At 39.7% G+C, this 26,200-nt stretch overlaps 1 protein-coding gene across 2 annotated transcripts in view; it reads right to left on the reverse strand.

Annotated features, from left to right (window-relative positions):
- LOC110837444 (lipase maturation factor 2) overlaps positions 1–26,200 on the reverse strand; it is a 176,672-nt gene that overhangs the window by 74,805 nt on the left and 75,667 nt on the right. The window lies entirely within an intron of this gene.

The raw sequence follows: 26,200 nt of genomic DNA on the forward strand, positions 1-26,200 counted from the left end.
ATTCGTGTTGCACCCCCCCCCCCCCCCCACACACACATCATAATGCTCGATTCGATCACCACGAATGGAGAAACCACGGAGCACCTCATTATGCTGTTTCATGTGCCTCCTATCGCTTCCTCGCTCTTAGGTCCAGGCATTCAACTCAGTGCCCTGTTCTAAGATACAATCTTCACATCCCTCAGGGCGATCAAAGAATTTCAAATAAACCCGTCCAAAACACAGAGGAGATTATATTTTTTGTGTGTTTTAATCTCTGGATTTCTAGATGAGAAATGACAAATTAGAAATTCTGATCTGAATTTAAGTGTTCTTAATTAATTCGTGATTTCACTTTACCTTTGATGCTCTAATATCGTTTTCGAATACTTTATTAGGTATCCTTCTACTACGATTTCGTCCTGCGCTCTGGTGACAAATCATGAAAACATGTATACTTGCTATCTGTTATAAAGTTGTTCAAAAACACTAAATTACAACGTCATGGGTTATTGAAGTTGTTTTTTATTTATTTTCACAAAGTTGAATCGTAGCTCGTAAGTGTTTCCAGCAGTGGAATTCTCGGTAGATTAAAGGAAGAAACCATCAAACCCGCATGCAACAACGACACACGTACACTTTACACATGCGAAAAATATTATGTCGGAATGCGCATTATTCCGAGGTGTAGGAGTGGTCACACTGCATTAATCTGTAAGTAAAACAGAAATATATTACGTTATCTTATGGCAGGTTCATACGTGAGTCAGTCGGATACTTAAGACTTTGTATGCGTTAAAATTATCTGAAATAACTTCAAAATGTTTAAAAGAAATTTATAATTTAATTTATAATGATGTCTGTTTTTCTGAATAGATCCAGTGTTGTGTAATATGGACCATTTTTACGAAAATCGATTAAGTATGATTTGTAATTAATGTTAAATCATCATCTTCTGGTCACGAAATTAAGCCAATTAATGACCTGAACCCAAATTGAATTCACCCGACAATTCCAAGGAAGAACCCGAATAAATGGGCCCATAAAATTTGATATTAATCAAATAGGATTTGAAGTTTCCATCGGCGGTGAGTACTAATCCGGCTATCTTCTGTATTGTAGTGACGTGTAGACCAGTAGAAGTTTAACATCGCCCTGATGATGGAGGCAGCATAGACCTCCGAAACACTGGTAAACGTCTACCAGACTACACGGCGCTACAACCCAGATGGCAGCCATCTTATTGACAGGAATGTAATTAGGTACTAAAATGCCTGAATGAACACACTGTTAGCTAAATCAGTGTACATAATCCGATTACCAGTTACTTAGATGCTCAAACAAGAGAGATTATTTATTGATAACTCACGCCATGATCAGATGTGTCCAACCAAAATGTCACTCTGCTTTATTTACCAGGATAACATTTCTGTCCACCAAATTATTAATTGTTAACTATTACTGTATGAGTCACTGACATTGTTTAATTTTGTTGTCCCTGTGTCATTTGAGCATGTCTGGTCAACTTATATAACCGTGCTCCGGTCAGCACAAAGTTCCACGCCCACAATGTTAGTTCTGCAGACCTATATTTTAATCTTCGCGTTTTTTAAAATAGAATACAGGAAAATAAAATATTTATAACACTCGAAGCTTTCATGACGACTGAATACAGTGAAGACTTCTCTGGCGATTAGCCGTGTTAAGTACTCTTAACAGATTCGCCTGAGAAATCTTTACAGCAGGAAGACAAATGAATGTAATCCGAACGATAACAAGAAATTCTCGAAAATGTTATGAGATTTATATTATATTTACATTTATTACCATCTTCTCAAATATCTCAACTGTGACTCAGTTTTGACTATTATTATTACTGATTTATTAACAATTCTCACTGGGTACATAGTTACATATCCATAAACGTATTCCGCCCAAACAGATTAGAAGATAATAGTGAATAACAGAGAATGTAGAAGGAAAAAGGTCGATTGTTTTCATAGGAACTATACGAAATCGGTCGAGTTTTTAACCTGGATGCTATCTGTTAAAATTTTACCATTACATAACCTGCGCAGTCCGAAAGGGTCTGTGAATCTATTGAATCTTTAATAGACATGTGTAACTTTGATTCTCTATATTTCTCGTACAGTTGCCTTTGACTTAGAACGAGGGCGCTGGGAACAGAGTCAGGCAGGCAATGCCTGGAGATAGGACGCTCAGCCAACAACCCTGTCTCATTCCTGACCAAGATTCCTAGGATATTCGATGCTTGCCGGCACTCATCAAAGAGCTGACAAGGAGACCTTTCCTAATATACGAGACTTCATTACATTTAAGGAGCTTTTACGTAATTGCTTTTGCGTTCCCATGAGATATTATTTTCTTCTTTATGGACTCAACAGTTTCTTCTGCATTTTAAAATGTTCTTTTTGTCGAGTTAATACAAACTCTTTGGGTGTGATCTGGTTCGAGTTTATCTATGTTCACTTGTTTCAGGTCTCTTTTAAACATAATTTCTTTCTTTTATTTCAATCAGAGGACGCCGACGAAACATCTCTGCTGAAATTCTTTCGTAATCAGACTAAGAAACGGGTTTAAAAGAACTCGCTACATAGCCTATAGCCCGTATGTACGGACCACATATATGGCTGCATTATTCCACTGAACTACAACAAAACCGAGGGGGGAGGGGTCTCAGACAGAAAACAATTCTTCAGCCTGTGACATCTGAGAAGGCCTTCGATGAACTGTAAAATACACAGTGTGTTTGCAGTAATTTCTAATCCACTAGTTAATTTATAAGTCGTATTCAGGTAATCAGCCACATTCAATACACTATCTAACTCTATGATACTGAAGTTTCTTAGAAAATTTTAAAGACATTCAATACGTCAAGAAATTTCCCATTTTTTATGAATCGTAAAGATACGAGGTGCGATCGGAAAGTTTCAAGACTGCGCCTATAAAAACCCGTACACTTATCTCAGGTATTAAATTCATCCATCACCCTCGAAGTAGTTCCCCTGGGAGTGAACACAACGATCCCAGCGTCGCTGCCAAGCCTGGAAGCATCCCTGGAAATCTTTCTTTGTCAGCCTGTCAAGCACCATCTGCGATTCTGCCTGAATCTCTTGCCAAAGATTCGCCAAAACGCCTACGGAAACCTATGAAATGCTAAAGCAAGCATTTGGGGAGTCCGCAATGGGTCGTGCACAAACTTTTGTGTGGCATTCACGTTTTAAAAATGGCCGAACCTCTGTCGATGATGACGAGCGTTCTGGACGACCATCTTCAAGCACAACGCCCGAAAATGTTACGAAGATTCGGCAGGCCATTCACGAAGATCGACGTCGTACCATCAACGACTTGTGCGACATTGTTGGGATAGGCTATGGGACCTGTCAGCTGATTCTAAAGGAAGAACTCCACATGCGACGCATCATGACAACGCGCCAGCGCACACCGCCCTCAAAGTTCGGCAGTTTTTGGCCTCAAACACCATGGCCGTCATCCCGCACCCTCCTTATTCGCCGTGTGACTTCTTCCTCTTCCCAAAGATGAAAATTCAGCTAAAGGGAAGGAGATTTGAGACGATAGAAGAGATTCAGGCAGAATCGCAGATGGTGCTTGACAGGCTGACAAAGAAAGATTTCCAGGGATGCTTCCAGGCTTGGCAGCGGCGCTGGGATCGTTGTGTTCACTCCCAGGGGAACTACTTCGAGGGTGATGGATGAATTTAATACCTGAGATAAGTGTACGGGTTTTTATAGGCACAGTCTGGAAACTTTCCGATCGCACCTCGTATATTACCACCGTGGTGACAAACCTGCTCTACTAAACCTATTTTTCTAAGATACATTTCAATATTATTCTCCCATCTACCAAGTGCTTTCCACGTATGGTCTTCGAATCAAATTTGTGTAAATGTGCTTGTCATTTCCCCATGCGTGCTACATGTTTCGACCATTGAATCCTTCACAGTGTAATCATAGTAATAACATTAGATGAGGAATACAAATTTAGAAGCTCTTTGCACTGTTTCCTGCGTTCTTCGGATGCTGATTCTTCTGTTTCCAAATAATCTCACCATCAAATTTTTCTTCAGTTGCTACGAACTTCTTCCCCAGAACGAGAGACCAGATTTACACGTCTATACAAGACAAAGAATAACCTGCTCTTTTCACGTATTTCAGTAGTTAGGTCATTGTTACACCAAGCGGAAGTTAGCACAGACGTTTCCGTGCTTACACCTGCCCGGTGCATTTACAACTGGTGGAGGGATTGACGGATTTTGATAAAAACAGGTACGAATCTTACTAAAATCTGATGATATAATTTTAGCATCTGAGGACCAATTAGGGCACTTAGTTAACTTACACTCTTAGCCAGATATTATTTAGAACAAATCAGGGCGAATGAGAGATGCGGAAATAGTATCACTCATGGGGATTTTATAAAATGTAAACCTCGCTTTAGTCGGCGAGCGCAGGTAGCAACGACAGTTTGAAAGACCTAAGCATAGATGCAAGGACAATATCAAAATGGATATTTATGATGCCGGATATGAGCGTGTAATCTGGATTCACCAGGCTCAGGGCAGTGCCCAATATCAGACTTGTAAACACGCCAATGAATATTTGGGGTCCATAAAAGACTAAAATTTTTTTTGACTAACTGAGCGACTATCAGCTTTCCAATAATAACTGCTGGATTCCGTTAGTTGCGCCCAGTATTTTACTCAAATACATAAATTAGGACTTATTATTATTATTATTATGAATGAATTGAATTGAATTATTATCATATATCCTTGAATGACCTGCCACGGTGGTCTAGCGGTTAGAACGCTGGCCTTGCAATCCTGGGGGTCTCGGGTTCGATTCCCGGCGGTGCCCGAATTTATAACTTGTGTTGGGCAAGGCCGTGGTCTAGGCAACACGGAGTTTTCCTCCGTGGCATCCCAACAATTACTCCATTCACACACAGAAGAAGGCAATGGCAAACCACTTCTGGATCATCTGCCAAGAACGTATATGAACAGGTCCCAGTCCGAGAAAAGGATGGAAGGATCCTGTTCATATGGACCTGTCGTCAGACAGAACACTAAATAATAATAAAATCCTTGAATGACCTTGGCCTCGTCACACATTGGAGGTTTGTTATTTTTTAGACAAATTAAGACTTTACATTACACTGAACTTAAACATGTTTTACAAATAATGCAATTGTATAACTACATATTTTAGGTTATGTTAACCTATATATGATTAGCAATTTATAGACAAATTTTAATTGGAAGAGCGTCTAAAACTTATATTTTTGTTTCACTTTCGGAATTCAATATTTTATAAATAAAAAAATATTTCAGGTTACAGCTAGTCATATAAAATTATTTTTTAAAAAATACCAGATTTTAAACCTGGAAGATAGTATCGTGGTTTATTTTATGGAATTATCATAGTATTTGCTTGGATGGACTGACTATAACCATAATAAATAAACCTTTAGGATACTCGACCTCGGTGCCAAGAACCAAACCAAACATATTTTCACGCATGCGTACACTGAAACATTCTGTACTGCACACAACGGACTTACGAAATACAAAGACTCTTTATGAACTCAAAGTGGTTACGTTTCATACGCGGAATTGCAATAGTAGGCCTATGTACCAGAAATGAGGACTGCCTATCAAGATTTAAATTAATAATAGGACGGAATATTTACAAATTATCTGATGATCGCACGGGATTGCTAGCTGAAAGCTTCAGTAATTTTTTAAGAGTTTAAATTTACAAAGTGAACACATTCACTACAGTTTCCGATTTGAAAATTCGAGGAAACCGTTTCGATCGTGAATTCAGCCACTGAGCTTCTGAGGTTATTGAAATGTGCAAAAGCGGAACGCAAATATCTGATAGCTCGGGCGGGTTGAGGTATTCGCGGGAACTCAATGGACGGCGTGCAAATCCTCCCATTGAACGACCAATAAAGAAACTTGCATCCGTCACTGTCCATAATTTGCGTTGGAAGATAACGGAACAAGATGAAGGAGGCAACGACCAGAATCTCAGCGTTTTCGAAAGGTCCTGAGTTTGATTACTATTCGTGAGATGTTCCGTCACTTATTTCTATAAGGTGAATTAAAAGGCAGTTAGATACTTATCACGCCGCAGACCCATAACACACATGAATCACTCGCCATTCTCTGAGCTCGAGGGGTGAACAAACTGTGAGCAAACTGTAATCCTCTGTATAAGGAACTTTTAAAAGGATTAAAGAGAGAATTTACAAGAACTGACACGTCTAATTCGGTTGCATTTATGAAGAACTTTCAATAAATTTTAAGTTTTAATTCTGTAGCATATATTTACTGGCTATGAGTTGGACGATCGGGGTTAGATTCTCTGTTGAAGCAAGGCTATTTTTCGCTGTCCAAACCCAGACCTCCTCTGGGAAACATTCAACAAATGGGTCATTTGAATAAAAATTTTCTTGGATATTATCCATCGTCTAGTAAATAAAATATAAAACTTTATAGTTTAGATGCGTCATGTTTGTGTTAAAATTCAGTATATATTTATTATTTCAGTCTATACACAAACTTAGTTTTTAAAATGTTATTGTTAAAATTAAAAAAAAATTTAAAATTAAAAACTAAGTTTGTGTATAGACTGAAATAATAATATATACTGAAAATATAAAACGTAAAACGACGTTTCGGAGATGGGGCTCTATCTCCGTCTAGAGGTTCCTACTCAGTTGGGCCCACTAGATAGAGCTAATCCCTATCTCCGGACCGGATAAATTAGCCAGAGCGTCAAGCTATACACTGACTATAATGACAATAAATTAGTGAAAATAAAGGCATCCTCACAGTCCCAGTTTTCACGTGGTGGAGGTCGATTAAGCAGGACGACTTAACATTTATCGTTTGATAATTTTAGGTGGTGACACACTCGGATCGTCAGACTACCTCTCCATTACGCACTTCGTTCAAAGAATACATAAACGCTTAAAAGTGTTCAAAATTTATATTTCAAGATGCACGTCCGATACTAAGCGTACAATTCGCCACTGCTAACTACTCCACCGAGTGATACCAACGGTGGTCAAAGGCGCCGGGTCCTTCCGAGTGGAAGAGGTGGACCCAATCTACAGATGGCACGCGTAGGAAAGCTAGGTCAGGGCTGGGGGAATTTTGGTGTGTTATTGTGTGGGCGGTAACTGCAGCCCCACAGAACGCCGCTCTCTAGAACGCGTCTAATCAACTACCTCGTTAACTGACTAATTAATTGATTTAACGTTTGGCTACCTCACACTCCGTTGCTCCATAACCTGTTAAATGACCGAATGATCGACTCAGACTAACCAACAAATTAACTGAATGAGAATTGTTTCCCCGCGAAATCAAAATAATTCGAGATTTAAAAAAGAAAAATTCACTCTCATGAACAAAAGTCGATACATTACTGAGCTAGTTTAATGACGTTCAAAATATATGTAAGTTATACGAGGTGCGATCGGAAAGTTTCCAGACTGCGCGTATAAAAACCCGTACACTTATCTCAGGTATTAAATTCATCCATCACCCTCGAAGTAGTTCCCCTGGGAGTGAACACAACGATCCCAGCGCCGCTGCCAAGCCTGGAAGCATCCCTGGAAATCTTTCTTTGTCAGCCTGTCAAGCACCATCTGCGATTCTGCCTGAATCTCTTCTATCGTCTCAAATCTCCTTCCCTTTAGCTGAATTTTCATCTTTGGGAAGATAAATAATGTTCAATTTCAAGTCAAATATAATTACGTCACTAGCTGTAAACTTCGATGACAGCAATACAACTAGACAAAACGTTTTTCTCTTTTGTTATAAAAAGTTATTTGTGCTATGTGCATGAAGTGAGCGCAAAAAGGCTGGTCACGTCTGTCCGCATAATTCAACTCGAGAACAGTTTGACAGATTTTAACAGAATTTGGCATGTACGTTATGTTACTCGGGACTACTCTGACTACAATTTCCCACCACAAACAATAGCGTAAAACGTGGAAGGATCGTTAACGAACAGAATCATTCTTAAAACCCTAAATATTCTTAGAAAGTCCAGAAATTATAGTCTTTATGAAACCCCAAAAGTTTATTTCCGTCCTCATATGAGCCCGCGAGTGATCAGAGCCTAATCGTAGGACCTTAAGGCTTTGACCGGGATGTTCTTTTGTTAAATCTTATGTGGTACCGCCTGATTCGACTTCTAATGGTGAGGTGTAGTGTTTTCTTCGCGGTACGGACTGAATTCATAAATAATATTTAGACGATCTTCGGCTTCGAAGGGTTAAAAAACAATTTCTTTAATTAATTCATTTCTTTAAGATGTAAACAGGGGATATCAGATACTTAAATCAAGTTTGAATCAATATTGTGTGAGGGTGTGGACTAGATTCGTCTTATTTACGATAGGGACTGGTGTCGATCTCGTGTAAAACTACATGTTCCAGTAATAACTGTTCCATGAAGCCAGTTTTAGTTACTTTATCAATCAGCAGGATATATTTTCTTTATGGCGAGTACATTTTGCAGACTCGTGAACATTTGATGACATGGCTATGTCATTTCTGAGGATATAAACATCTTCAGTTAAGTGCCGATCATACAGACTCTGTCAATGAGAACAATAAACTGTGCCCTATCCCAGCGCAGACGATAGGCAGTCAAAACAAATTCTTCTCTCTTCCCAGTTCTTTTGAAACACATGGTAGAAATGTTACTACCTGTCCTGAAAACATGTACTACTATTATCCTCATACTTTCTGAATTATGGAATGCTCTCTGCCTCACTCTATAAATACACAGACAATTGTTCTCAAAACGATATTAAAAATACAATAAAATCTGGAAGAAAACATCATTTGAAATCTGATAAACATCTGACTAAAAGTTGCATTTAAGAAATTATATTTAAGTTTATATAATTTTATACACCTGAAGATGGTTCTTTTAGAACTGAAACATGTCGTGTAAAAAGTGATATTCAAATGTAAATCGAACATTTCGATAGAGAACATCATTTAATATATTTTAAAAATTTAAATGTTAATTATAGTAATATTTTAATATTTAATAGGAATTTTATTGTGATTAGACTGACAAGATTTAAACAAATGAATATTAACATGTTAATGTAATTAGCTTTGCTTAAAAATAATCAAACTTCACTGTTCAACGGCTATCGTCAAAGCTACTCATCGACTACTCCTACCTGGTCATGTAATGGGGGTATGTAAATTAATATTTTCAATTTTTTATACCAACTACGCTGTACCCACTGACTGAATACCTAATATCTAGCGGAGTTACATATATTCTGGGAGACTGACCGATCGACCAAACACATAAAATAAATATATGAAGAATTCTTCTGGTTTCACGCAGTTTTATCTTGTAACCGGCTACTGACGTTTCGCAGGAATGTATCACCCCCATCTTCAGGGTCGTTACGGCGACGATGGACATGATACATTCTTTCAACACGGCATCAGGAAGCCAGAATCGATAAAATTAATATTTTGTAGATCAGTGTGTTATTTGTGATTTGTAAAATGATTTCAAGCAGGTGTACGTTCCTGTTCAATTTCTATTCTCGCTTCCCCCTTCGCAACTGAACGCTGCACTCAGGCGTGTATCGACACGGGACAAATCACCTGCCCACCTGGCAACCATTACCATTTAAGGCGTCTCATTCATATTCGAAATGTAGTTCCTATCCTGTTTCAATACCGGCAACAAAAACAGACTGAGGACGTAGAATATGACGTTTTCACGGCGGTAACTCCGAATTTGGCTGTCTTTTGCGTTGTAGCGATAATCGCCCTGATGACGGAGGTAGCAAGGACCTCCGAAACGTTGGTAAACTTCTACCAGATTCCACGGCGCAACAACCCAGAAGACAGCCATCTTAATGACTAAGTATTTCGTCGTTTTCCTCAGCCTCTCCAACGGAATACCTACCTTCCCAGTATCTGTCATTATAATGAACATAATATCTCATCTTATATTCCTCGAAACAGACACTGCTGTAAATATAGCATCGTTAAATAACCCGCAAACCAACCAGCAGCTTTAGCATATTATATTATTTATTTAGTGTTCTGTCTGAGGACAGGTCCATATGAACAGGATCCTTCCATCCTTTTCTCGGACTGGGACCTGTTCATATACGTTCTTGGCAGATGATCCAGAAGTGGTTTGCCATTGCCTTCCTCTGTGTGTGAATGGAGTAATTGTTGGGATGCCACGGAGGAAAACTCCGTGTTGCCTAGACCACGGCCTTGCCCAACACAAGTTATAAATTCGGGCACCGCCGGGAATCGAACCCGAGACCCCAGGATTACAAGGCCAGCGTTCTAACCGCTAGGCCACCTCATCTTATTATTATTTAGTGTTCTGTCTGACGACAGGTCCATATGAACAGGATCCTTCCATCCTTTTCTCGGACTGGGACCTGTTCATATACGTTCTTGGCAGATGATCCAGAAGTGGTTTGCCATTGCCTTCTTCTGTGTGTGAATGGAGTAATTGTTGGGATGCCACGGAGGACAACTCCGTGTTGCCTAGACCACGGCCTTGCCCAACACAAGTTATAAATTCGGGCACCGCCGGGAATCGAACCCGAGACCCCAGGATTACAAGGCCAGCGTTCTAACCGCTAGACCACCTCATCTTATTATTATTTAGTGTTCTGTCTGACGACAGGTCCATATGAACAGGATCCTTCCATCCTTTTCTCGGACTGGGACCTGTTCATATACGTTCTTGGCAGATGATCCAGAAGTGGTTTGCCATTGCCTTCTTCTGTGTGTGAATGGAGTAATTGTTGGGATGCCACGGAGGAAAACTCCGTGTTGCCTAGACCACGGCCTTGCCCAACACAAGTTGTAAATTCGGGCACAGCCGGGAATCGAACCCGAGACCCCAGGATTACAAGGCCAGCGTTCTGACAGCTAGATGGATACAATAATTCATGACTGAAAACCTCGCAATGCAATATGAAGTCCAATAGCTTCAAAAGGCGAAACACATGTGTTAACTTGGCTGTGTAACAAGGCAGCCCAGTCCATTTTACAAACTTGTAGTCTATTTCAACAGCATGAAATTCGGTTTTACCCTCCGTTCTATGCCTCTGTCTTCCAAGTAAGCGGGTCGTGAACTCTTCTCTCACTGTTTCTTGGTGTGAAAAAATTGCTGAGCCCCCAGAGCCATGACAAACCATAATCCCCGGTGAACCTCAAAGCTTCCTTGACCTCTATGGGAAACACTGTCCTAAGTAATATATGTTTTAAAAGAGGTTCTTACAAAGTTTCTATGAGTATTCTTTGTTTCCTGAATGTATGATACTCTCAGGACTATTTAAATTACCTTTGCGAGGGGAAGATTTTTACTACATTTTCTCCTTTTTAATCCTTCAACTATTTCGCCTTTAAAAGCATTAAGTTCCTGCATATTGTTATTCTGCAGTAATACCGGCACGTGCTGTCTTAGTGACAGGTGTTCTGGGATAGAAGCCGGTATTTGCCTCGCTCGAATATCAAATGCCACGTTACCATTCTCCGCGATACAACTTCTTCCTGTTCGGTTGGTCCCCAGTTCAAACTCAGGCCTGGAGGGTAGATTTTCCGAAAAGTCTTTCGAGGGTTTTCTAAGCACTCCAGACAAATGCCCACGATTAAACCTTAAAACTGATCCCGACTAAGTAAATTTGGAGCATACGAGGTGCGATAGGAAAGTTTCCAGACTGCGCGTATAAAAACCCGTACACTTATCTCAGGTATTAAATTCATCCATCACCCTCAAAGTAGTTCCCCTGGGAGTGAACACAACGATCCCAGCGCCGCTGCCAAGCCTGGAAGCATCCCTGGAAATCTTTCTTTGTCAGCCTGTCAAGCACCATCTGCGATTCTGCCTGAATCTCTTCTATCGTCTCAAATCTCCTTCCCTTTAGCTGAATTTTCATCTTTGGGAAGAGGAAGAAGTCACACGGAGCTTAGAAAGGAAGTTGGGGTCGGTTCTTGCAAGATCTTTGAGCTCCTGACAAACGAGAAGTCGATTCTGCTTCTGGTCCTCAGACAGGATGCGTCGCATGTGGAGTTCTTCCTTTAGAATCAGCTGACAGGTCCCATAGCCTATCCCAACAATGTCGCACAAGTCGTTGATGGTACGACGTCGATCTTCGTGAATGGCCTGCCGAATCTTCGTAACATTTTGGGGCGTTGTGCTCGAAGATGGTCGTCCAGAACGCTCGTCATCATCGACAGAGGTTCGGCCATTTTTAAAACGTGAATGCCACACAAAAGTTTGTGCACGACCCATTGCGGACTCCCCAAATGCTTGCTTTAGCATTTCATAGGTTTCCGTAGCCGTTTTGGCGAGTCTTTGGCAAAATTTGATGCACACGCCATTCCGAAATCGCAGAAGGGTCGGTGTAATGCCCGTAACTAAGAAACAAATGCTAATTCGATGATGCCGGCTGGCACATTGATTCACTATGAATGTAGGCCGCACCCCCTAGCGGCAGAAGCTCGTACTACATCCGGTTCGCTCTCTATTGGCACAGTCTTGAAACTTTCCGATCGCACCTCGTATATCCCTCTGTCCCGTACAATTAATTCCGGTTTATGGGCATTACGTGGCCATTTTTCGTGTAACTCAGTACGCAGGCTTCCCCGTTTACCGAAAAGAGAACGCATCTCCATTGGATAAATAAAGAAAACATTTGTTTGCGTGCGAAATAGAGGCTCATAAAACTGACCCCCGCGGACGAACGTGAAACAGCAGCCGGCCCTTTGTCGAACACTGCCCGCTGTGCGATATATGGAAAATAGGACGTCATTAAATAATTACGTAACACAATACTTGGTTTTATGGCCGTCTGATTCTGTTTTTGTACACTGCGGCGAGAAGGTGGATTATACACCTCGGGTTTCAGAAAGCTGAAACAGGCCATAAAACTTTCGCCTTGGAACAAGATTCAACCGAATAACCAGATACAGGCTCCAGCCAACTTTACTCTTGCCGAAAGAGAAACACGTACCAATAAATAGGAGGCTTAGTGAGTCCTTGAGACGACCTGGGCCCACAGGTGGTGAATGAAATCACCAAGACATCATCAAGTTTGCAACCAAAGAGAAAAAAAACAATGAAATCTTTCGACATCAAAGATGACAAACCTATTCCCGTAATCCAAGCGGTTAGTCCACTTTTAATTCAGAAGTTTCTGCGTAATTTATACAAAATATTGTAAACCGAGTTTAATTCATGTCTTGTAGCTGATCCCCTATAGACGAAACTTTTTTCAAAAACAATGACTTGAAAAGGGAATTCAGAAACCCATCTATATAATTCATAATATCACTAAAAATGAACACGCAATTCCATACTTTGAACCCATAAGTCGACTTTGTATTCACGTACGTAACAAAAGCTCGATCACATGTAATTTAGTCATGTAAAGTAATACATTGTTTGGGTTATCTATTTTACTTTTGTTATAAATCATTATTCTACGTGATTACGCAACCATCTATAATGCATAGGACGATCACTGTGAGACGACACGATAGCAAACAACATACAATATGCGAGATATTATATCTTTCAGTTTTCTAATCTTAAAACCAATCATTTCGTGTTGTACTGTACAGTAAACTTTAAATAAATCAACCACTTTCATCAAAATTATTGCCTATTTGTTTCTTTAATCGCTAAAAGCCTTTCGGCTTCATGAAGCCATCATCAGTGACTATAAATGAGTTGGTTTAATATTAGGATAAAAGAACATATTAAATCACAAAACCCAACGTAACAGTGAAATGACTGAATCTTACAAACATTGAAATTCTGAAGAGGCATTGGAGTTCAGAGAGAAAATATATGTACATTCAAGCACTCTGTACTTATCAACATCACCATAAATGATGGCAAATTACTACTGTAAGTTGTCATTAACTTCCCGTCTATTATAATGCAAATGTTTTGTGTTATTTTCACGTAATATTATTATAGAGTTCAGTTTTATAATCTCCTGCGGTCGTTTAAGGCTCAGAAACGTTCTGACAGTTATACATCGTACGTATCGTCCCTTATTCTTGTGAGATTCATTTATCTCGTGTTTCCTTTCACCTCGTTTATTACCAGATTTTCCATTCGTATACAAGGACTGACGGTGGTCTGTTTATAGTGGGTTCTTCTTGAGGGATGGTCTTATACCCTTTACGTATACTAAACTGTGTAGTCACTGATGATGGCTAAACTAAGCCGAAACGCTTTTAGCGATTAAGGAAACAAATAGCCAATAATCGTGATGAAAGTGGTTGGTTTATTCAAATTTTGTAAGTTATACATAAAGGATGAGATACATGATGATACGTCCTTCCGCTTTTAGAACTGAAATTTAACGTAAAGATGCCTTGAGATTCTAAGCACCATGCCATGAAGACAAATAGTTGGTCTTATACTTTGTAGCTACTTAATACTAAGTTGACCAGCTAGTTTTTAATAAAATTATGGCGAAAAATACATAATCTGTGCTGGACAAATGCATTTCGAGCTGTATCAGACCATCAGAAGTGGCCTGTCATAATTACTTGTCTGTCACAACAGTGTTTTATTTGTCTTCTATCTTTATACGAACTACGAACATTAACACATTTTTACAGACGTTAGAATCTTCTCTAAGTATTTTCGGCTCTAATAGTGTTCCCAGTTTCTTTATTCTGGGCTGTATCTATCCCCAGTTGAAATTTAAAAAAAAAATTAAAAACATGGCGTTTTGAAGAATTCGTCTTTTTTCGTTTTGAGGAATAAGGGACCCTCTCGGTTACGGGAGATCCAGCCTCTCTCGATCTGTAGAACCTGAGACTGCTTGGAGGTTTTTCCTTTATACCTTCGTAGGTGGTGCGTAGGCAAAATGATAGCTTTGCGTTTATGATGAAGACGGCATCAGTCAAGGAGAAAGGCTGATCTCAGTAATTAGCGAAGATTTCTCAACTACTGGGAATCTAATTAAAGTGATCGCTCTTCTCTTAGCTGCCGTAACTAATTAGCACAATGACGGGTGTCGAAACCTCAAAGCAAGCAACCACCTTCCCCCTCTAGGGGAGCATGTAACAGCTTGTGTTTGAAAACCTCACTCCACCCAGCGGGTGCGCATTGCGTATAATGAGGAGCACGCGAAGCTCAAATAACAATAGTACTATAGTTTTGCGCGCTTGGCTGCCCAACCCTTACACCCCCAGTGACCCCTCTCAAAATCCACACCCCTAACTATTTGACCTATTGCCGGTTTGTGGCTTTGCTATTAAGCGTACACTCATGTCAAATTAAAACTTAAGTGTGATTAAGAATGCATTTGCAAGATTTTATAAGAATGAATTAAGACCAAACGCCGTGGTGAAATGATTAGCGTTTGTATTCATATGTGACAGTCACGCGTTCGATGCTCGTCACTCTCAAATTGAAGATAAATATTACGTAGGCTGCGATAGGTCTACACCGTAATTAAAATATATCATTAATAAATGTAAACTGAAAACACTAAAATATATGTTGCCAATGCATTTCAAAATTTTAGTATAAAATAACATGATATTTAATTTATAGGTCTGTCAGAACCTAGGAAATTGTTGGCCACAAAGAAAATATGAAACAACAAAACACCGTTGTTTCAACTCTACACGTACCACGACGTAAGAATAAACCGGAAATTGTATAAACTGAGAGAAAGACAAAGTATTTCGAAGTAGAAAGCGGTCGTGACACATCTAAAGGTTCCCAGCATTCGACAAAACAGCCTGAAGAAAAGTCCGAAAATATAAGGACTGTTGGTATCCATTCCAAGATTCGACGTTCTCTCTGCCGGCTATGGAACCCTCCCAGCCAATCGGCGTCTGGAATCGGTAACATTTCGAACCGGGAACTTGCCCAGAGGTCTCAAACGGATCTTGAAGGCACACAGATTAAACCCAAAGAGGAGACGACACAAATACGGAGCTACGTTTCACAAACGGACCGACCAACTCAGCCACCAGTTGCCCGACTACGACCGGGACGGGAAGGTACAAGCGGGCTCCATGAGGCGACACCCGATACATATCATGGCGCGTGCGCGTTTTGTAATTCACGTCATTGCCATCATTAGTCGTTCGCGTCACCCAAACGGAACGACCCGCATCTCCGTATAACCAAAAGTGACCTATGAAACAATACACTCTCTTGTGCTAACAGCTGTGACATTTCCTTAAAATTCGGCTACACGCACAACACACAAAATGGATTTATCCTGTACCGACAAGAGCCTTACTCTCATACAGATAGAGCGGAATTTTACTGAGAAACAGACGCTCAGCTAGTGAAGACCTAACCTAACCTAACTTAACCTAACCTAACCTTACCTAACCAAACCTAACCTAATTTAACATAACCTAACTTAACCTAACCTAACCTAACTTAACCTAACCTAACCTTACCTAACCAAACCTAACCTTACCTAACCAAACCTAACCTAATTTAACCTAACCAAACCTAACCTTACCTAACCTAACCAAACCAAACCTAACCAAACCTAACCTAACTTAACCTCACTTAACGTAACCTAACCTAACCTAACCAAACCTAACCTAACCTAACATGAAGTAAACTGTTTTCTGGATATTATCCATCGCCCAAGACTTAATAAAATCAATAGACTCCCATCTTCGAAACGTCGTGGTTCTTTATTGATTTTAGTTAGTGTTGGACGATGGATAATATCCAGAAAACAGTTTACTTCAACAATGCACCATCGCAGCAAACTTTCAGAATTGAGCTAACCTAACAACCCTAAGGTTCATTATCGTGTGTACAAGAGCCCAAAACTGACCCCTATCATTACAAGATGTATCCAGTTCGCACTCTGACATGATTCTTTTTTTCTTCTAAAGATCCAATTTATTGCCTCATCTTTCAACGTGACAGGAATATTGAAGTGGTCACAGTTCAAAGTAGCGTTGGTTTAAAGCACATAATCCACTTCTGCAGAACACAGCTGGCAGTCATGTATATGCAAACAGTAGGGCAGTCACCGGCTGACGGTCGGCTGTTGTTATTCTGTGATTAATTAGCGTGATTAGAACTTAGGACGCGTGTTTATATGTAGTGGAGGGCGAAACGAGAGGAAGAAGCCATTGTGTGGGGGTGGAATACCAAAATGCTGAGTGCTGTAAAGAGAAAGTCGCTCGGCACCTGCCGTCCTCCACACTAAAGTTGCATTGCTTCGGAGTGAGGACGACACGGGGATGCGAAAGCAGCTGAATGTGAAAACAGCACAAGTCTCTCAAATCATTGTGAACAAGAATTTCCGAGACAAACAACTGTACAATTGCTATGAAACTCTCACGAATGATTTCTTATTGGGCGTTAAGCTGTTATCTTTTTAATAGGTTAAGAATTCCAATGAGAAAATAAATTCCCTCAAAATAAATAAATTTCTCGTATTCACAGTCCTGAATAACCAATAACCAAATTTATATTATTAACCACCGTGGCGGCACAAAGTAATCGTTCGATTCATCCACTGGGCGGAATAAAACTCAGGACACTTTCTGAAATAAAAATATGTACCTTTGTAACACGTCTTAAAGACCGTGGTTTTTAGAGCAATTCGAAAAAAAAATTCCTAAAGACAATAAATCGGACCCGAAACACTCGGATAGATAATAATATGAACCTTATAAAGAAAGTATGGAAATATGAATGTTTGATGTTTGTGAAGAGTTTATCCATGTTGAAACATTTTAAATCATCCCTCAATTAAATCTGGTAGTATGGATGATACCGCCACGGTGGTCTAGCGGTTAGAACGCTGGCCTTGTAATCCTGGGGTCTCGGGTTCGATTCCCTGCGGTGCCCGAATTTATAACTTGTGTTGGGCAAGGCCGTGGTCTAGGCAACACGGAGTTTTCCTCCGTGGCATCCCAACAATTACTCCATTCACACACAGAAGAAGGCAATGGCAAACCACTTCTGGATCATCTGCCAAGAACGTATATGAACAGGTCCCAGTCCGAGAAGAGAAAAGGATGGAAGGATCCTGTTCATATGGACCTGTCGCCAGACAGAACAATACAAATAAAAAAAAAAGTATGGATGATAAAAGTAAAAATAAAGTTATATGCCAGATGAAAAATAATGGACCCAGACAAGGAACTAAAACGGCCATCTATTGATCAAATAAACTTAAACTTAGCAAGTCAGAGTACAGTACTGAAAAAGAACATTAAAAAAAGTCGTGCGAGGTCTTGATGCAGCTATATGTGAGGATATTGGCTTCAAATCCCGCTCAAAGTGTAACTCATTGCCAGATCCTATTCCGTGAAGTTAAAGTCAATAGTATCCTCTGTGTGTTTCTGAATGGTCTATTCCTATTAAAGTTTATTATCAACGTCTAAAATGAGGCGATTAGAGGCGAAAAGGACAATTAAAACGTCTGTGACTTAAGGAAACGGTAGGACTCTCAAGTTCAAGGGGCGTAAGCCACTGTTGCATGCAGGTATTGAATTCACCGCTGCAATCTAATGAATAACAATACTTCCTCCCGCCATCCCCCAACATATGGTAAAACTGTTAGACAATTGCCTGCTTATATTTCCGTGATGAGCTTCTAGTTTATGGTACAAGGTGCGAGGCGGAGGGTAAGAAGAATTGATATATCCCCCCTCTGTACATTGATCTGTTAACATAACCTAACCTGACTGCTAACTGACATCACAAACGGCCTTTTAATAGCGCCAAGTTAAAATGGCTTCCAGTTTTCAACGGAATGTGTCACCATCCACAGTCACATTCAACGCGCCTGTGGCAAGGGTGCACACATTACAACCAAAATATAACTACGGCATTACGGCCGATATAACAGTATTTTTAAAAAAAAATCTACAACTGGAGCCATAACTTGGTCTTCCTCAGTCCCTCCATGCATTAAGGAACAAGATGGCCCCTATATTTAATTTACTACATTTTAGCATACGCCGATATATAACGCATGCATCTGAACTAACGTCATTAAAAAGAGCCAAAATGTCAACAGAATAAAAAGGTCCCTGTCAGGATGCTGGTAGGTTCATCAGCCAGCAGTCGAACCTAGGTTCTCCTGAATAAAAGGCAAGCCCTCTGGCACTACGCTAAGCATCTGTCAACTGTCACTGTTTCCGCGATACAGTGAAAAAAGAGATGAGGAGACGCAAGGATTTGGAAGGAGAGGGTCGTGGCATATTTCAAGACACCAAGCTCGTATACGCCTTGAGAGAAAAGAAACGCATATATAAAATAATTAGATAAAAAACAAATTTGATACCACCGAATGAAGCCTATAGCCGATATAAATTAGTTTTCGTGTGCTGTGTATGGCGTTAGTATAATTTATAAAAAAGTGAGCATCGTCCTGCGAAATGTTATGCAGGCAAACAATTAATTTATGTATTGAACATTTAAAAAAAAATGAAATTTCCTAATGCCCCGCTCACAAACCAGAAACGTTATTGTTCATTATCAGTTAACAGTCAGCTTTTCTGTGGTGAATACAGAAGAAAACCGCTTTGCCAGATGTTGCAACGAGCGTGTTTTTTTTTAAAAACCGCAGTGCATAATAGCACCGTTTCTCGGGCATCTGAATTGTTCGTTGTCTGCCTTCGACCAACACGCCAAGCCGCGCGTGACATACTCCAGCAGGTTCAGTCAAACCATACGTTAACATCGAGGTCCTTCATTCAATTACGTCACTGAACATCTCCGAAAGTTCAAGACAATAAATTCTTGCAATGTTTAGAATCAGTCAGATTATTCAGTTGCTCACTTGAAATGACAATGAAGATATCGGAAAGACACGTATGAGTCAAAGCATCGTTCAGCACAAGATTTTTAGTCAATATAATTTATTTTTTTTTCTCGAAAAAGTAGGAATATCTATTATTATTATTATTATTCAGCGTTCTGTCTGACGACAGGTCCATATGAACAGGATCCTTCAATCCTTTTCTCGGACTGGGACCTGTTCATATACGTTCTTGGCAGATGATCCAGAAGTGGTTTGCCATTGCCTTCTTCTGTGTGTGAATGGAGTAATTGTTGGGATGCCACGGAGGAAAACTCCGTGTTGCCTAGACCACGGCCTTGCCCAACACAAGTTATAAATTCGGGCACCGCCGGGAATCGAACCCGAGACCCCCAGGATTACAAGGCCAGCGTTCTAACCGCTAGACCACCGTGGCATTATAGGAATATCTATAGACCTATATTAATATTTTCCATTTTCTGTTAATTTCTGCAATCAACGTATACTGTAAACCAATTGTAGTACCATAATTTTCTCTGGTGGCTTGGCGCGAGTCAGCTCAAAATATGAACCTCGAACTACATCCAGAAACCGAAATCTTAAACATAAATATTTACGAAGATACAAATGTTGAGAAATTTGGTGGTAAATAAGTTTTGCGAAATTCCTTATTCCAGACACGAAAATAAGAAGTCTGTAAAAGTTTGTTTCAACTCTAGTATTGGTCTAGAAGCAAACTCAGAGCTATGTAAAAGAACAGAATTAAAATACACAGGACTATAACTTTAGCTGTTGTCTCGTGTAGGTATTAAATCTGCTCTGTCACGTTAAGGGACGAACACAGATTGCAAGCGTCTGAGAACAGTCTGAGGAGGATATTTGAACCAAAGAGGGTGAATTGACAGGAGGCCAAATAAAACTTCATATCGAGGAGCTCCATAGTTTGTACTGTTCGTCAAATATTTTTAAGATGATAAAACCCAGAAGTATTAGATAGGCAGAGAATGTAACGCACGAAGGAAATAAGAAATGCTTTCCAAATTTTGGTTTGGAAGCCTGCTGAGTTAGAAGAGGCGACTCGGAAGACACAAGGCATAGAAGAGAAGATAACACAAAGACAGATTTTAGAAAAAATGGGTTGGAGGCTGTTGGATAAATTCGTCTGCTCTCATTCCGATCGCTCTGTTAACATTTTAGTTATTAAATTGACATTTATAAAATCGTGTAAGCTGTTTATTCATGCTCTGTAAATATAAACAGTCCCTTTATTTGAATTTAAAAAATGTACGGCTAATTTATATTAGATTTCTAAAATCACACAATTTATTTTTGTGGTGATCAAGTGGGTCTATATATTATATTAGTTTACCAGCTCACTCATTATTTATATATCCATAAGTTGTCTGCGCACAGCCTATACAGTGCCGAAAATTGGCATGCTTGCTTAATTACGGTAAATGGGAGAAAAGGTAATTATACTCTGTTGTTCTCTCTCTCAATTCAGTATTAAACCTCGACCCGACACAGTAATACTTCTAGATGTCTTCCGCCAGACACGTCATGTCTCTATCAACTCATCACCGACTAATATTGAACATCAGATGAACCACGCCATATAAAAAACAATACCTTCGTTCTAATATATAAGAGTAATCTGATAAGAACATTTCAATAAACTGCATAACATTGTAAATGATTGTAATTCGAGTTTTAAATTTAATACCAATCTAATTTATACCTGAGGACGGTTAAATATAACCGAAACATGTCGTAAGAGACGTTCCAATTTGTAAATCGATCATTCGATGCGGAACGTGAAGTGATATTTTAAATATTTTATATTTTATTATCTTATTAAAATTGTGATTTGACGGAAAATATTAAAATATTAACTCTCTTTACTTATAGATATTTTACTCTTTCCTTCGTCTTTAATTTATTATTCTCTCTTCCTTTGTCTCTTTCGTTTTCGTTCCTTATCCTTCCTTCCTTCTTTCTTTCTTTCTAACTGTACTACGTCGTTTTACTTTTTTCCCCCTTTAACCAGTTATTTAGAAGCCGTGTCGATATAATACACTTCAATTTGAATTAGACTCTTCTATTGCTTTTGTCCTCTGCATTCATTGTAGGTCTCTACTCTGCAATTTGGTTCTATTATTTAGTACACAGCGACCTTACAAATCCCTCAATTAACCACGAATAACCATAATCTCTTTTGTTGGGCCACAATGGGACCTACTGTAAGCGCCGTTTGCTATAAACATTTACCAACATTTATACTTAATAAGTGTTCCGAAATTGTATTCAAGACCGCAAGTCTGTCTGTAAAAAGCCATCATCACTGAACCGTAAGTCAAACATTTCAACGAGGTCGGAGAAGCTCACAAAGTGACAAACAGACCGACAGACAAAGATGTGTACAGCATCTGAACAGAATCTGAGAAAGTGTTTCAGTTATTAAAATGTTTAACTTGTATAAGACTAAAGTAGTCGATTTTGTTCGCAGTTAATGGACATCTAGCAACTCCTTTGTTCCCACTTGCTTGGACTCCCCTGTTCGCATTTACCTAAATCCTCATTTGTTCTCAGTTACCCAAAACCCAGAATATTCTGTTCTAAGTTACCGAAAGTCCAGAGCGTCTCTTGTTCGCAGTTACCGCCTGAGCAGACAACTGACTTCGCCTTCAAACACGAGTACGCATTTGCGCAGGCGCACAGTTGTTCTAATATACGGCCTAGAAACATCAGGTGACTCTCTGTTCTCCATCAGTTTCCTTATTTTAGTATTTCGGCCAATTCTCGTAATGTTTTTGGTTTATAAAGAATTTATTATAGTAGTCGAGTCACTGGTAAGACACCCATCGTATAAAATATGCAGATTGTTCTAGCAGTGAAGACATTTTTACAAGGGGGTAATGTTTTTAGGACAGCATTCAGAGAGACGAGTCATTTCTCAGCTCTGACAGACAGTACCTTCTTTGTTCTTATAGAACTTCTTTCCTCCTTATCTCCGAGCTTTCTTCCAGAGTGCCACACGGCTCCATTCAGAAACGTTTGCTGCTTAATACCGGATTTATGCGTCGAATTCCATTATTAAGACGTTTCTAAACTTGAGTAATAGCATTTAGATATATTATAAATAGAACAATTTGTCTAACATCTTTTGTGACAAAAAGTATGGCATATGAACAAAATGGTAAAGAGTCTTCAGTTCCTGTTATCGAAGGCGTCGTCACAATGCTGACAACATCACGCCAATAGACAACATTTCGAAACAAATTTTACCAAAATAATAAATTCTGGGAGTAACTCATAACGTCGCCATGGTGATATTGACGGAATAAATTTAAGAGATAAAAAAACAAAAGATAAACTGCAGAAAACAGCGAGGAAAGAAAATAGTAGTCACTTTTGTCTGTGACTGTACAAGGGTTCAACTCCCCTTTCAGAATCTCTAAACACGCGAGGCCAAATGTCGTCGAATTTCGCGAAACTTAATAAAGTTATATAAAGATGGCGCTGGTTTCCCGTTGCACGATATTCATGATGCCATGTCCTAGTCCGTTGTTAGATTATGGTTCGCTCTCTCTCTCTCTCCCCCCTCTCTCTCTCTCTCACACACAAACACATAAGAACATGCAGTTGATATAAGCCTGTCTTTGGATACAAGGGAAGGAAGTGAAGTTAAGTGAACCAGATTTATATTGTCACATAAGGGCTGAGACGTCGTACGCCCAGGGGTGTGTGAATTCTTTTATTAACCCTTTGAAGTCGAAGATCGTCTGAATATTATTTATGAATTCAGTCCGTACCGCGAAGAAAACACTACACCTCACCATTACGAAAATCAGCTGGTTAACCCTTTGAAGCCGAAGCTCGTCTTCATAATATTTACGAATCCAGACCGTACCGCGAAGAAAACACTTCACTTAACCATTAGAAGTCGAATCAGGCGGTACCGCATAAGATTTAACAAAAGAACATCCCGACAAGAGAGTTAAGATTGTAAACAGACTGTTGCGTCTTTATAACAAGGATTTGCATCTGCATGATGGACCCAACTGGGAAACGGACAAGGTGTGCTGTAATTTGGTATCCTCTTGTTAACAACAACACAGTAACTGAAAGATATCCTTGTTCTCTGCAGAGAACAGGAAACTTTAAAGTCGTCTCAGAGACTTCGCCATATGTGAAGACCTGCAGAGGTCTACTTGTAATTATTGAACTCAAAATGAAGGGTTGAACAACACGCACCCCATCAGACATCACGAAACTCCTCCGCCCCCTTATTTATTTTGTTAATTAAGCCATCAGGAGGCGTCGTCCGTCAATTCGGCTTGACTGACGCTCCACAGTGTTTCTTTCGACGTCTCAAATCCAAAAAGACGTCTTTGTTACGTCCAGAAAACAGTGTTTACCGATCACTGAAGCATGCATGAACCAGGGGGAGAGAGCCGATGTTTGAAATATGGACACCCATTTTCCTGAGACTTCATCTTAAACTATTTAATTTTTTGGTTATTTAAAGATGTTGATTTCAGTTGAAGGAGTTTGGGATCAATGTTCTATGAAGAATCTCTGGAAGTAAAAATATGAAGAAAATTATATAATCCAATACTTTTCGTTTTTGCCAAACGTGTTTAGAACCAGGACATTTAAGGTGCGGGAAATTGAAAACAAAAATGCATACATAATTTTGATAGGAAAACCTAAATATAAAAGATAACTTGGTAGATCTAGGGGTACTATGGGAGGATATTAATAAAATAGACGTGGCGTGTGGATTGCATTCAACAGGAATAGGACACGGTGTGATATTAAGCCATTATGAACACGGTGATGGACGAACGAGTTCCTTGACCGTATGAGTAACAGTGCAATTTTTATCATCCTGCCCCATGGCTTTTGTATCCACTGCATTTATGTACATAGGGAACTAACTTATAAAAGTTCCTGAATGTTATTAAGAATCATTGAAAGTTATTTCATAGGAGAAATTCGTTTTAACTTCAAACAAAATTGTGTTTGTTTGTAAGACTTGAGGTTCTCACAGCGGTGAGTATGAAGATATCCGTCTTCTGGGTTGTTGCGCTGTGTAGTCTGGTCGATGTTAACAAACGTTTCAGAGGTCATACTGCCTCCGTCATCAGGGCGATGAATATGCCAATAGGGTGTGAGGCGCTGGATTTATAGGCCGGGAAGTGAAAGGTGTAGCCTGCCCCGAGCCAATGGGAGCAGGTATGGGAGTGGACCAATGGTAGCACGTGGGCGAGAGTGTGTTTGTTTGTTGTTAGTTACAGACAAGAATCTAATTGTGTTTTTTTATCTTATATTCGGATTTTTCTGACCAAGTGTTAGTAAAATACATCTCACGAGGTAACGACATAACACAGAGTTAATCAGTCTTTAGGCATCGCTCGTCTGTGCTGTCGACTGCTTCAAAAATAACTCCACTCCCGGGTCGGGCTCCTACTTCAGACACAAAAGTACCCACTCAGAAAATGAATGAATGACTCGACAAAAGACGGGCGTTACCATTTCCTATTCAATAACAGAAACACCGTGACCCCAGGAAATAACAACCTTTTGATCATCGCCGCCATTTTATCGATTGCTGCAACATTCAGGTCATCTCATTGTTTTTGATCGGTTCCCAGCGAATCAGGGTCGTCTCACCTCGTTTACAGCACAAGCTTTAAAAAAAATCAGTTCATTTATTTTTAATAACAAGATGACTCGCAGAATTGGCGGACTGTAGTGTCAATTAGTTTCACTAACGCTACGTACAATACATTCTTGTTTGCCTTGCACAAAATGTTAGTAGTAGTCTAATGCCACCATCGTTTTTTATATCCTTTTTTACACAACGAAATGTTGTAAGCGAAGGTGTCAAGAGTCTTGAACTTGTAAAAACAGAGCTAGAATCTGACTGTCTGAAAATGAAGACCAGAAAGTGAACACTGACGTGAGTAAAGCTAACATTACGAAACTAAAAAAAAATCTTCGAAAAATCAAAGCAATGCAAAATGGGGTGCATTTTTTTTTAATTTTTCTCTCCCACTCACAGATTGACCGACGGTGGTCTAGCGGTTAGAACGCTGGCCTTGTAATCCTGGGGTCCCGGGTTCGATTCCCGGCGGTGCCCGAATTTATAACTTGTGTTGGGCAAGGCCGTGGTCTAGGCAACACGGAGTTTTCCTCCGTGGCATCCCAACAATTACTCCATTCACACACAGAAGAAGGCAATGGCAAACCACTTCTGGATCATCTGCCAAGAACGTATATGAACAGGTCCCAGTCCGAGAAAAGGATGGAAGGATCCTGTTCATATGGACCTGTCGTCAGACAGAACACTAAATAATAAT

This window comes from Zootermopsis nevadensis, unplaced genomic scaffold (genome assembly GCF_977971745.1).
Source record: "Zootermopsis nevadensis isolate Lab colony 2312 unplaced genomic scaffold, Znev_1.0 Znev_ptg000006l, whole genome shotgun sequence".
Classification (NCBI taxonomy): domain Eukaryota; kingdom Metazoa; phylum Arthropoda; class Insecta; order Blattodea; family Termopsidae; genus Zootermopsis; species Zootermopsis nevadensis.